This window comes from Tyto alba, unplaced genomic scaffold (assembly GCF_018691265.1).
Source record: "Tyto alba isolate M040663 unplaced genomic scaffold, T.alba_DEE_v4.0 Super-Scaffold_200000175, whole genome shotgun sequence".
NCBI lineage: Eukaryota > Metazoa > Chordata > Aves > Strigiformes > Tytonidae > Tyto > Tyto alba.
Genome location: NW_024881290.1, coordinates 299486 through 309870, shown reverse-complemented (window position 1 = coordinate 309870; position 10385 = coordinate 299486).

Genomic DNA, 10385 nt, shown 5'->3' with positions numbered 1-10385 from the left:
GGTGTTCAGTGAGAAATGAAGCAAGTTTTCATCAGAGAAGGCAGTGCTAACCATTCACTGCCTTCTTCTCCTTGGGCAGGCCCTCATTACCCGAAGATGAAGCAAATGTCCAACAGCAGCTTAGTAACTGAATTTCTCCTCGTGGCATTTGCAGACAGACGGGAGCTGCAGCTCCTGCACTTCTGGCTCTTCCTGGGCATCTACCTGGCTGCCCTCCTGGGAAACGGCCTCATCATCACCGCCATCGCCTGCGACCACCACCTCCACACCCCCATGTACTTCTTCCTCCTCAACCTCTCCCTCCTCGACCTGGGCTCCATCTCCACCACTCTCCCCAAAGCCATGAGCAATTGTATCTGGGACATCAGGGACATCTCCTATGCAGGATGTGCTGCACAAATATTTCTGTTTCTATTTTTTATATCATCAGAGTACTTCCTTCTCACCATCATGGCCTATGACCGCTACGTTGCCATCTGCCAACCCCTGCACTACGGGACCCTCCTGGGCAGCAGAGCTTGTGTCCACATGGCAGCAGCTACCTGGGGCACTGGATTTCTCTATTCTCTCCTGCACACTGCCCAACACATTTTCCCTACCACTCTGCCAAGGCAATTCCATAAACCAGTTCTTCTGTGAAATCCCCCAGATTCTTAAGCTTTCTTGCTCAGATTCCTACCTCAGGGAAGCTGGGCCCTTGTGGTTAGTGCCTGTTTAGCATTTGGGTGTTTTGTTTTCATTCTTTTTTCCTATGTGCAGATCTTCAGGGCTGTGCTGAGGATCCCCTCTGAGCAGGGACGGCAAAAAGCCTTCTCCACATGCCTCCCTCACCTGGCCGTGGTCTCCCTGTTTATCAGCACTGCCATCTTTGCCTACCTGAAGCCCCCCTCCATCTCTTCCCCATCCCTGGACCTGGTGATGTCATTTCTGTACTCGGTGGTGCCTCCAGAAGTGAACCCCCTCATCTACAGTATGAGGAACAAGGAGATCAAGGATGCCCTGAGGAAACTTGTAACAGGATGATTTTCAGAAACAATAAAATATCTGCTTTCTGTAAATAACTCAAAATGTAACTCACTACATACAGGGTCATACTCTGTAGGTTTTGTTGCGTTTTATGGTTATGATTTTTTTTTTCTTTGTTGTAATTTACATGATGTTCTCTGCTACGAGGTGTCATTATTTTTCCCTTTTCTAATTATTTATCTATCAAGCTTTTGTTTGACCCAGAGACTATGTAAATGAGGACCCATGCTCTCTTTATGTTTAAACAAAAGAAAGGACACTGTAGATACATTTTTCTTTGAGATCCTTCCTCCAAGTTGTTCTCTGGACCCGCCAGGGTCAGCCCTTGTATTGGTCTAAGGTCTGAGTGCTTTTGTGCCTTGGTCACTGTCCCATGGTGTGACAGTCCTGTGACCGCAGGCAGGGACAGGCAGTGGGCACTTCTGTGACAGAGCTGGCCTTCATGACAGCATTTCCATCAGACAAAGAGATCTCCTCAGGGCAGTGCAGGAAGGCTCAGGTCTTCTTCCAGAGTTGCTCTCAAGACCATTCCCAGGGAATTTCCCAGGAGAGAAACCACCAGTGAGGAGTGGAAGTGTGTGTGAGTGTGAAGGGTGTGGGCACACAGCAGTGTCCTCGCACAGCCAGGACTCCGGCCAGGGACCTGAAGGCCCAGAAGAGCAGGGGCTGGGCTGTGCCCATGTGCGCTGGGCACCCCGGGGAAGCTGCCCCAGGACAATCAGAACGGACTGGCCCCTCACAGCCACCACTGGCCTCTCATCTCAGATCGGAGAGGTATTTTGTCCTTCCACAGAGGGACACTGAAGGAGTAGGTCAGAAGTCCATCTTTACATTGAAGGAAGGAGATGTAAGCATGGACATCATATATGTGAGATGAGATTAACCCTGGTGAGCACAAATGCCATCAGCTATTCCTGGGGGTGCCATGAAGGCCTGTGACACTGACTGTGTCTTGAGGTCACTTCATGTAGAGAGTCACATCCCCTGGGAAACCCCCTGAATGCAGCACTGGGAGGTGCTTCCCTGAACCACGGTCCCTGTGTCCATTCCTCATGCCTCGGAGCATCTCCCACGGGTGCAGAGCAGGGCGAGCACCGCAGGGCTGAGGTGCCTCCCAGCCTCTGGGGGTGGCAGCAGGAGTTCAGAGAGACACTATGGCTCCTGCAGGGCACTGCCTCTGCGTGTGCAAGGGAAGGACTCGTGTCTCTGAACAGCCCTGTGTGTAAGAGGAGTGCCTGAGGCCAGCTCAGCTGTGGGCACCTGACAGAGCCCTGACACTTCTGTGTGTGACTGCAGGAACAACCCCACCTTCCCAGTGAGATTCACCTCAGCTGCCTTGGACAGGCTCATTGCAAGTGCTCCTGTCTGCTCTGTCACACCCCTCTGTCTTTCTGGACTGTGCCCTCAAAAGTGCCAGAGCAATCAGATAGGTTCTGGAGTCCATGGAAAAGGAAAATGTCAAACCCATTTTCAAGAAGGTCAGGAAGGAGTATTGGGAGAATTACAGGCTGGTCAGCTTACCAGCATCTCTGGGAAGGTCATGGTACACTTCCTCCTGCTGCCATTTGCAGGCACTTAAAGGACACAATAAAGGCATCACTGAACCAGAATGGGCAGGGGAAAGAAGGGCGTGGTGTGTACATGGAATTTTGCAAGACCCTTGATATGGTCTCTCATGGTGTCCTTATAGCTGGAATGATGCTCTCTGTGCTAAAGAGGTGGGTGTTACTGTGGGTGGGAAGTTGGCCCCGTAATCAGGCCCAAATGTCATCAGTGGTACAAAGTCCTCCATGCAGCCAGTCACTGTTGCAGGTGTTTATTATCCCCCTGTATGATGTGAGGTAGCACTCTTTCAGCTCATTTGTGGATGATGTAAAGCTGGAACAGGCCTTAAGCAACCTCATCTAGTTCACTGGTCCTTGAGCAGGCATGTCAGACAAGATGAAGTTCAGGGATCTCTTCTAATCTGAGTTACTCTACGAATTCAATGAATCTTTCCCTTGGAGAGACCCCTGAGGACAGAAGAGGCTGAGGAAGAAGAAACAAAAAGAAGCAGGAGGTATGGAAAAGGAGATATAAAAGCTGACAACTTAAATAAAGCAGTTCCTGCAAAGCATGCTTCTCCACTCAGATCATTAGTAGGAAATATATTTTATAACTTTGATAAAACAAACATACTTTTATCTGGTTGGGTCCTGGGCCATAAGGGGGGTGATGGATGACTATGGTATTATGAGGTCAATTGTGTCTCAGAAACTCAAACTCCAACAAGAAACATATGACTGTGAAGGGGACCATGAGGTCATTTCTGTCTCTGGAAGGTGACAGGCCAGCAGCAGGAACACGGCTGGGAAAGTTCCTCTGCCAAAGTAACCCCACAGGCCCTACCCAGGAAAAGGGCTTGGACATGGGTTCTCATGTCTGTTCCACATGAGCACAGGATGGGACAGCAGCACGCACATGGCTTGCTCCCATCCATCCAACAAGCTGCAAGACCAGCAGCAGTCGTATTGCTAGCGGTCGCAATTGCGAAAGAACTTATCTACACACAGCAGATAAGCAGGCACTTCTTTATTCCAGCGCTGGGGAACACGGGGGATAACTCCGCCAAAGACGTGTTCCCCGACAGGTACAAAGCACAACATATTTATACACTTTTTCAGCAGAGTCATAGTTACATAAGATCAACAAAATTCATAAAGTTTAAGTTGACCTTAATAATGATTGGCTGTCAGTTACCTCACCTTACCTATATTCCTACACTAGAGAAATAATTGGTCATCTTTACTGATTGATTTAAATAGAATGGGGGGAGGGCAATGATTAGCATATTCATGTTATTTCCTGGGAATTATTATCATATGCAAATGTCTCTAACGCATGCGTGGTTATACTGGACGGGGGTCCTCTGGCAGTCATCGATAGTCTTCATCACTGTGTCGGCTGATTGAACTCCATCCTTGCGCATGCTCACTCCATCTTTGGTTAATGTTCACCTCTCCCTTGGCCGATCTTCCCAACCAAACCAGTTTTCCTCTGGTACCTATTGTTTCAAGTCAAGATCCATAACCAGTACCTATTGCGTTAATTCAGAGTCAGTAACGATTGTTATAGTGTTCAAGGCACACACCATACTAGTTGCTTAATCCTAAGGGCCTCAGTGTACTTTATATTCTCAATGCTATTGTAGCTTCATGTTAAATCAAAATCATAATTTTAAACTAAAATCAAAATAATATTCTAGGATTCAAACTGTTTTACTAAGGTAACTGCAACATTTCCCCACTTTGAATGTATTGATAATCATACTCAATACTTTCACATATTTAAATTGTGGTCTCACTGAATGCCAAATTGTCATATGATGGTGGATCTTTTAATGACTTATCTTGTTGCTTCACCTCTGCTTGTATAATAATTTGATTAAACTCTGCTTTAAGGGTCAATTCCTGTTTCAAATAATTGTATGTCAGACCAAACACTATGAACACCATTGGTCACCTCTGCTAGGCCTGATAATGATTATTTTTCCCCTCATCCATGTTTCTACCATCATAGACTATAAAATTTACAGAATACCAAAATTCAGATACTTAATCATGCTTCAGAGTCAATTTTAACATTTCCGGTCATCCAGAAAAGGTATCAACCCCAACCAGAACATACCGATATCCTTTACATTTGGGTAATTCTGTAAAATCAATTTACCAATAGTCACCAGGTTCTACTCCTACTTTCAGTTTGCCCATTTGTACTCTCTTCTGTACCACCAGATTATTCTTTAAACATGCATTGCATTCTGCAGCAACCGATTTAGCCATCTCTGACATCCTTACTGATACTATGTGCCTCTTCAGGAATGTCACCAGGGCCTCTACACCCCAAAGGCATTCCTGATGTTTTACTTGTAGTATTTCCCTCATAATTAATGGGGGCACAACCACCTGGCCTTCAGAGGTTGTCCACCATCCTTCTAAATTTTTCTTTGCATTTAAAAATTGAGCTAATTTCTCACCTTCCTTTCAGTATTCTGGTGGTTCCTTTGGGAGAGTTTAGGTTCTAGTAGGAATTACTGCCATTTGTAACATTCGTTGTTGAGCTGCTTCCTTGGCAGCTTGATCTGCTAACCTATTCCCTCCTGCTATTTTTGTATTTCCAGATTGATGTGCTTTACAGTGCATGATCACTATTTGGGCTGGTTCCTGAACCGCCAATAACAACTGTAAAATTTCCTTCTGATGTTTACTATTTCCCCCTGGGAGGACAATAGTCCTCGTTCTTTCCATAAAGCTCCATGGACATGAACCACTCCAAAAGCATATTTTGAATCTGTCCAGATGTTCACTTTCTTTCCCTTACTTAATTCCAATGCTGGTGTTAAGGCAATTAATTCTGCTTTCTGTGCTGATGCAGTGTTGGGCAGTGCATCTGCCTCTACCACAGTACTTTCAGTTGTTACCGCATATCCTGCGTAGCGAGTTCCATTCTGTACAAAGCTGCTGCCATCTGTAAACAGCTCCCATTCAGGACCTTTGAGAGGGACATTCTTCAAATCTTCTCAACGAGAGTATATATGTTCAATAGTCATTATACAATCATGTTCAGGTTGTTCTTCCTCCTGTGAAGCACTCGGAAAAACTGCAGGGTTTACAAGATTAGTTGTTTTCAGAATCACGTCATCTTGCTCTGTAAGGATTACCTGATATTTCATCATTCTGCTAGGGGACAGCCAATACCCCCTTTTTTGTTCCAGCACTGTAACAGCCATATGTGGAACACAAAAAGTGAGGATTCTTCCCAAGGTGAGCTTTCTGGCTTCTTGTATCAGTATTCCTGTTGCTGCTACTGCCCGCCAGCAGGAAGGCCATCCTTTGCTCACCGTGTCCAGTTGTTTAGAAAAGTACCCCACAGGTCTCTTCCAGCTTCCCATCCTCCGGGTCAGGACTCCCAGGGCAAGGTGCTGTCATTCATGGAGAAACAACTGGAAATCTTTAGTTAAATCAGGTAATCCTAGAGCTGCTGCTGTCATTAAAGCTCGCTTAAGCTTTCAAAAGGCCTCCTGTTGTTGTTTGCCCCACATAAAGGAGTGGATTTTTGGGCCTCATATAATGTCTTGGCCAAGAGACCATAATCCATAATCCAAAGATGACACCACCCGGCAATTCCCAAGAAAGCTCTTAATTCATGTACTGTCCAAGGTTCTGGAATAGCACAGATTGCTTCCTTTCGATCAGTCCCCAATCTTCTTTGCCCCTTTGAAATCTCAAAGCCTAAATATATCACTGTTTGGCTTGCTATTTGGGCTTTCTTCTTAGACACCTTATACCCATTAAGTCTCCCCAAAAATTTAAAAGTTCAATGTTTACCTATATACAGGCTGTCTTTTCTTCTGTACCTATTAAGATGCCATCCACATATTGTAAGTGTAGATGTTCTGGTCACGGAGTCACTGTCTTTTCATTTGTCCATACCTCTAGTTCTTTGGCTAGATGGCTGCCTGAAGATTGTTAGGCTGTTCTTAAATCCTTGGGGTAGTCATGTCCAGGTTAACTGTACTTTGCACCCTGTTTGTGGGTTTTCCCACTCAAAAGCAAACAGCTTACAACTTTCCTGTTCCAGGGGTATGCAAAAGAAAGCATCTTTCAAATCAAGCACTGTAAACCACTGATATTTTTCTTTAAGAGCTGTCAGTAAGGTATATGGATTTGCCACTACTGGGTGAATGTCTTTTACAATTTGATTTATAGCTCTCAAATCCTGTACTAATCTGTACTCACTTGTGGGCTTTCGGACTGGTAAAATAGGGGTATTATATTCTGACTCACATTCTTCTAAAATCTTATATTTCAAGTATTTGTCAATCAGCTTTTTAATTCCCTGTTTTGCCTCAGGTTTAATTGGGTATTGTTTGATCCTAACTGGATTTGCTCCTTCCTATAATTCAATTTTCACTGGTTGTGCCAATTTTGATTTTCCAGGGACATCAGTTTCCCATACCATGGGGACTACTGCATAACTCACTTCTGGGGGGATTTCTTGTATCTTTGTTTTTTCCTGTATCATCAAAATTTCCCCTGTTTTTGATTCTGGTATTTTTAACAATAATTCTCCATTTTCAAAAACTATCTGGGCATTTAATTTGGATAGCAAATCTCTTCCCATTAAGGGTACCGGACATTCTGGAACGTAAAGAAATTCATGTGTTATGATTTTAGTTCCAAATTTTAAATTCAACGGTTGTAAGAATGGCTGGTTTTCCTCCTTTCCTGTGGCTCCCACAATATTTACCGTTTTAGATCCTATCATCCCCTTCTGTTTGTTCAGAACTGAGAACGTTGCTCCAGTGTCCACCAAAAATGTAACCTCCTTCTCTCCCAGCTTAACTGTAACCAGAGGCTCAGCTGGGTTCACCTCCGGTCCCCGTAAATCTGCATACTCTCCTAGAATCATCACATTAGCTGCTGTTTGCTGACCATTTAATTTCCTTGGACAATCCTTTTTCCAGTGCCCCTCCTTCTTACAAAAGGCACACTGATTTATTCCGAGAAGGGTTCTGTCAGTCAATCCTCCTCTTCCCCCTTGTATTCCTCCCCTTAAAGGACCTCTTGAGATCTGTAAAAACAATTGCAAAATTGTAGTGTGTGCCCTTCTCTTAAATCAGCACCCGGGGCTGATTTCCCAGTCGGATGCCTAGGTCTGGAGTCAGGTCCACATTCAGAGAAAGGCAGTGGAATGGGGGGGGGGGGGTATATGGGAACTGCAAGAATTATTGGGGCAGTAGGAGCAATATCTAATTCAGGACCTGTTTCTGTATGTCCCCTTCCCTTCAGTGCCAAATGTTTAAAGCACATTTTCGTGGAAGTACATGACGGGCAACGTTCCTGAACCTTTTTATCCTTTACCATAAGAGACATCACTTGATTAATCAGTCCACATTCTTTTTGCCACTCCGTTTTTTCTCGCAGATAAAAGAACATCTACATATGGAACCTCATCCCATTTTTCTTCCCTTTTACAAAATAACATTAATTGCAATATAGTATTATAACTTACGGTCCCATTCAGGGGCCACATTTCTCCGTCTTCTAATTTATTAAATGAACATTCATGATTACAAAATTCAGTAAGTTGACTTTTGCTTAATTCATCATACATCTCTTTCCAATGAGCTAAAAGCCAACCGAAGGGAGTGTTTCTTGGTATAGAACTCTTACTCGATCTCCCTTCTTTAAACAGGTTTGAAAATTTAAATGCCATAGTAAACCGACCGTATACATTTCTTTTTTTGCCTTTTTTTTTTTGTTCCATTCTTTCTCTTCGCTTATCTCCAGCTGCACCCCTCGCGGGATAACAGAACCGCGGATCAAAGCTCCACACTCGCTTCGTGCATAACTACACGTCTCATTCACTCATTTATGCATAAAACCTCAACAGTATTTCAACAGTGTTTCATTGTTTCCCGTGTTACCAGAGTTACAAAGTTACAAGATTCAGAAGCACAGAAACAAATTAAAGAATACGAAAAATACAATGTCCCGTATCAAGACCAGAAAGTACAGATGTGAACACCGAAGTGTTCCTGACCAGATATATACTAGTGAGGTGCTAGCAACTGTTGGAGAATGGCACAGAGACAAGGGTCATGAGTCCACCGAGCATTTGTATGATCAGAGCCTGTTCTAGGGGCTGATCCTGGGCCTCACTAGGGTTTGCCTGCAGCTGCTCGCAGCTGCTGATACATGAAGAATTTCAAGGACACTTCGGCCTTGTGTATCGCTGTGTATCGAAAACAAGTCAAGAGGAATTAGAAATAGTGACCTGAGAAACTTAGTGTTATGAGAAGCTTGTGCTGTTAGCTAACCTCAAGTAAGTGGACCATGCGAATACGACTTTTAGAGCTTAAGCCAATCAGCTAGTGACTAGTAGGCATAATAATTATCGTTGTCTGTATAAATATATGTATCCTGGACCAATAAAGTGGAATTATGCTTTATCACTCATATTGAGTTTGTCTCGGCATTGTTCCTCCGCTGCTCGCAAGATGGTGCCAGAACAGGGACCAGAATAGAAGGATAAAAGGACAGAGCAGTGGACACAGATAAGCACCGGATACAGCAGCGTCTGGGGGGTCAAGAACGATCGAACATTGGATCTCCGATGTGTCGTTCCGAGGACCTGAACCAACATAGGTGTTCGCCATCTGCGAGGGCTACTGGCAAAAGCTGCAACTCGTGCCTTAATGAGGGGGCATCGAAAAGAACAGGTACTGTGCCTGAATTAGGGGGCACAGGGTCGGCAGGAACAGGTACTGTGCCTGAATTAGGGGGCACACGATGCCTGAATTAGGGGGAACAGGGTCGGCAGGAACAGGTACTGTGCCTGAATCAGGGGGCACAGGGCCAGCAATATGGAACAGGAGGTAGCCCTAGATTTATTACAGTGCTTTTTAGAAAAGCGGGGAGTAGATTGTGTAAAATCACTCGTGGGTTTAGTAGCATTAGGATGGGTCAAAGGATGCTTTCAAGATCCTAATTCTCTTTTTGATGTCGAGGAGTGGAGAAGATTAGGCGATGTTTTATGGGATATGGTAATTGATGAGGATAAAGCTGCAAGGAAATTGATGAAACTGTGGTGGGAGGTGGTGAATAATGTTAAGCGGTATGAGCTTGAAAAGAACCTTGCAGCCATGGCAACAACAAAGTTGGGGGGGGGAAAGTTCCACCGTTACCCCAGAAAGTGGCACATCCGGATCTATGCTTTTTGACAGTGATCGTATTCCTGTACCATCAACAGGAGTACCGGTTCCAGTTAACATGAGTAGGGGAAGTCTGGAAGCCAGTTCCCCCCCAGTGCCCCCACAGTCATGCCCCCCCCCATTCCCTCCGACCTCGGAGGCAGGGGGGGAGAGGGAAGATGACCGCCCCAAGAGGGATGATGGCCGCTCAATGCAGTCAGGTATAACGAAAGTACAGGGGCAGGTATGCCATGTTGACTGGCAGGAGATCATGCGCCAGGCGGCAGAGGATAAGCAATATGACGTTGTTGGTACCCTGTCTGAGAATCTGGGATTTCCAGTTCGATTCGAGTCGGCTGAAGATGGAGCCGTTTATGGCAGCCATAGTCCATTGAATTGGAAGATGCTGTCGCAGTTGCGTAGTACTGTTAATGAGTCTGGGTTACATGGTGAACCCACGAAGCAGTTATTAAATTACATATGGGGGGCACCCTTTTGTGTCAGGAAGATATTAAGGTTGTTATGAAAATGATTATGACCCAATCTCAGTTGTTGCTATGGCAGGCCCACTGACAACGATTCTGTGAAATAGCAGCTCAACAGCCCAGACAGCAGCATGACCCAC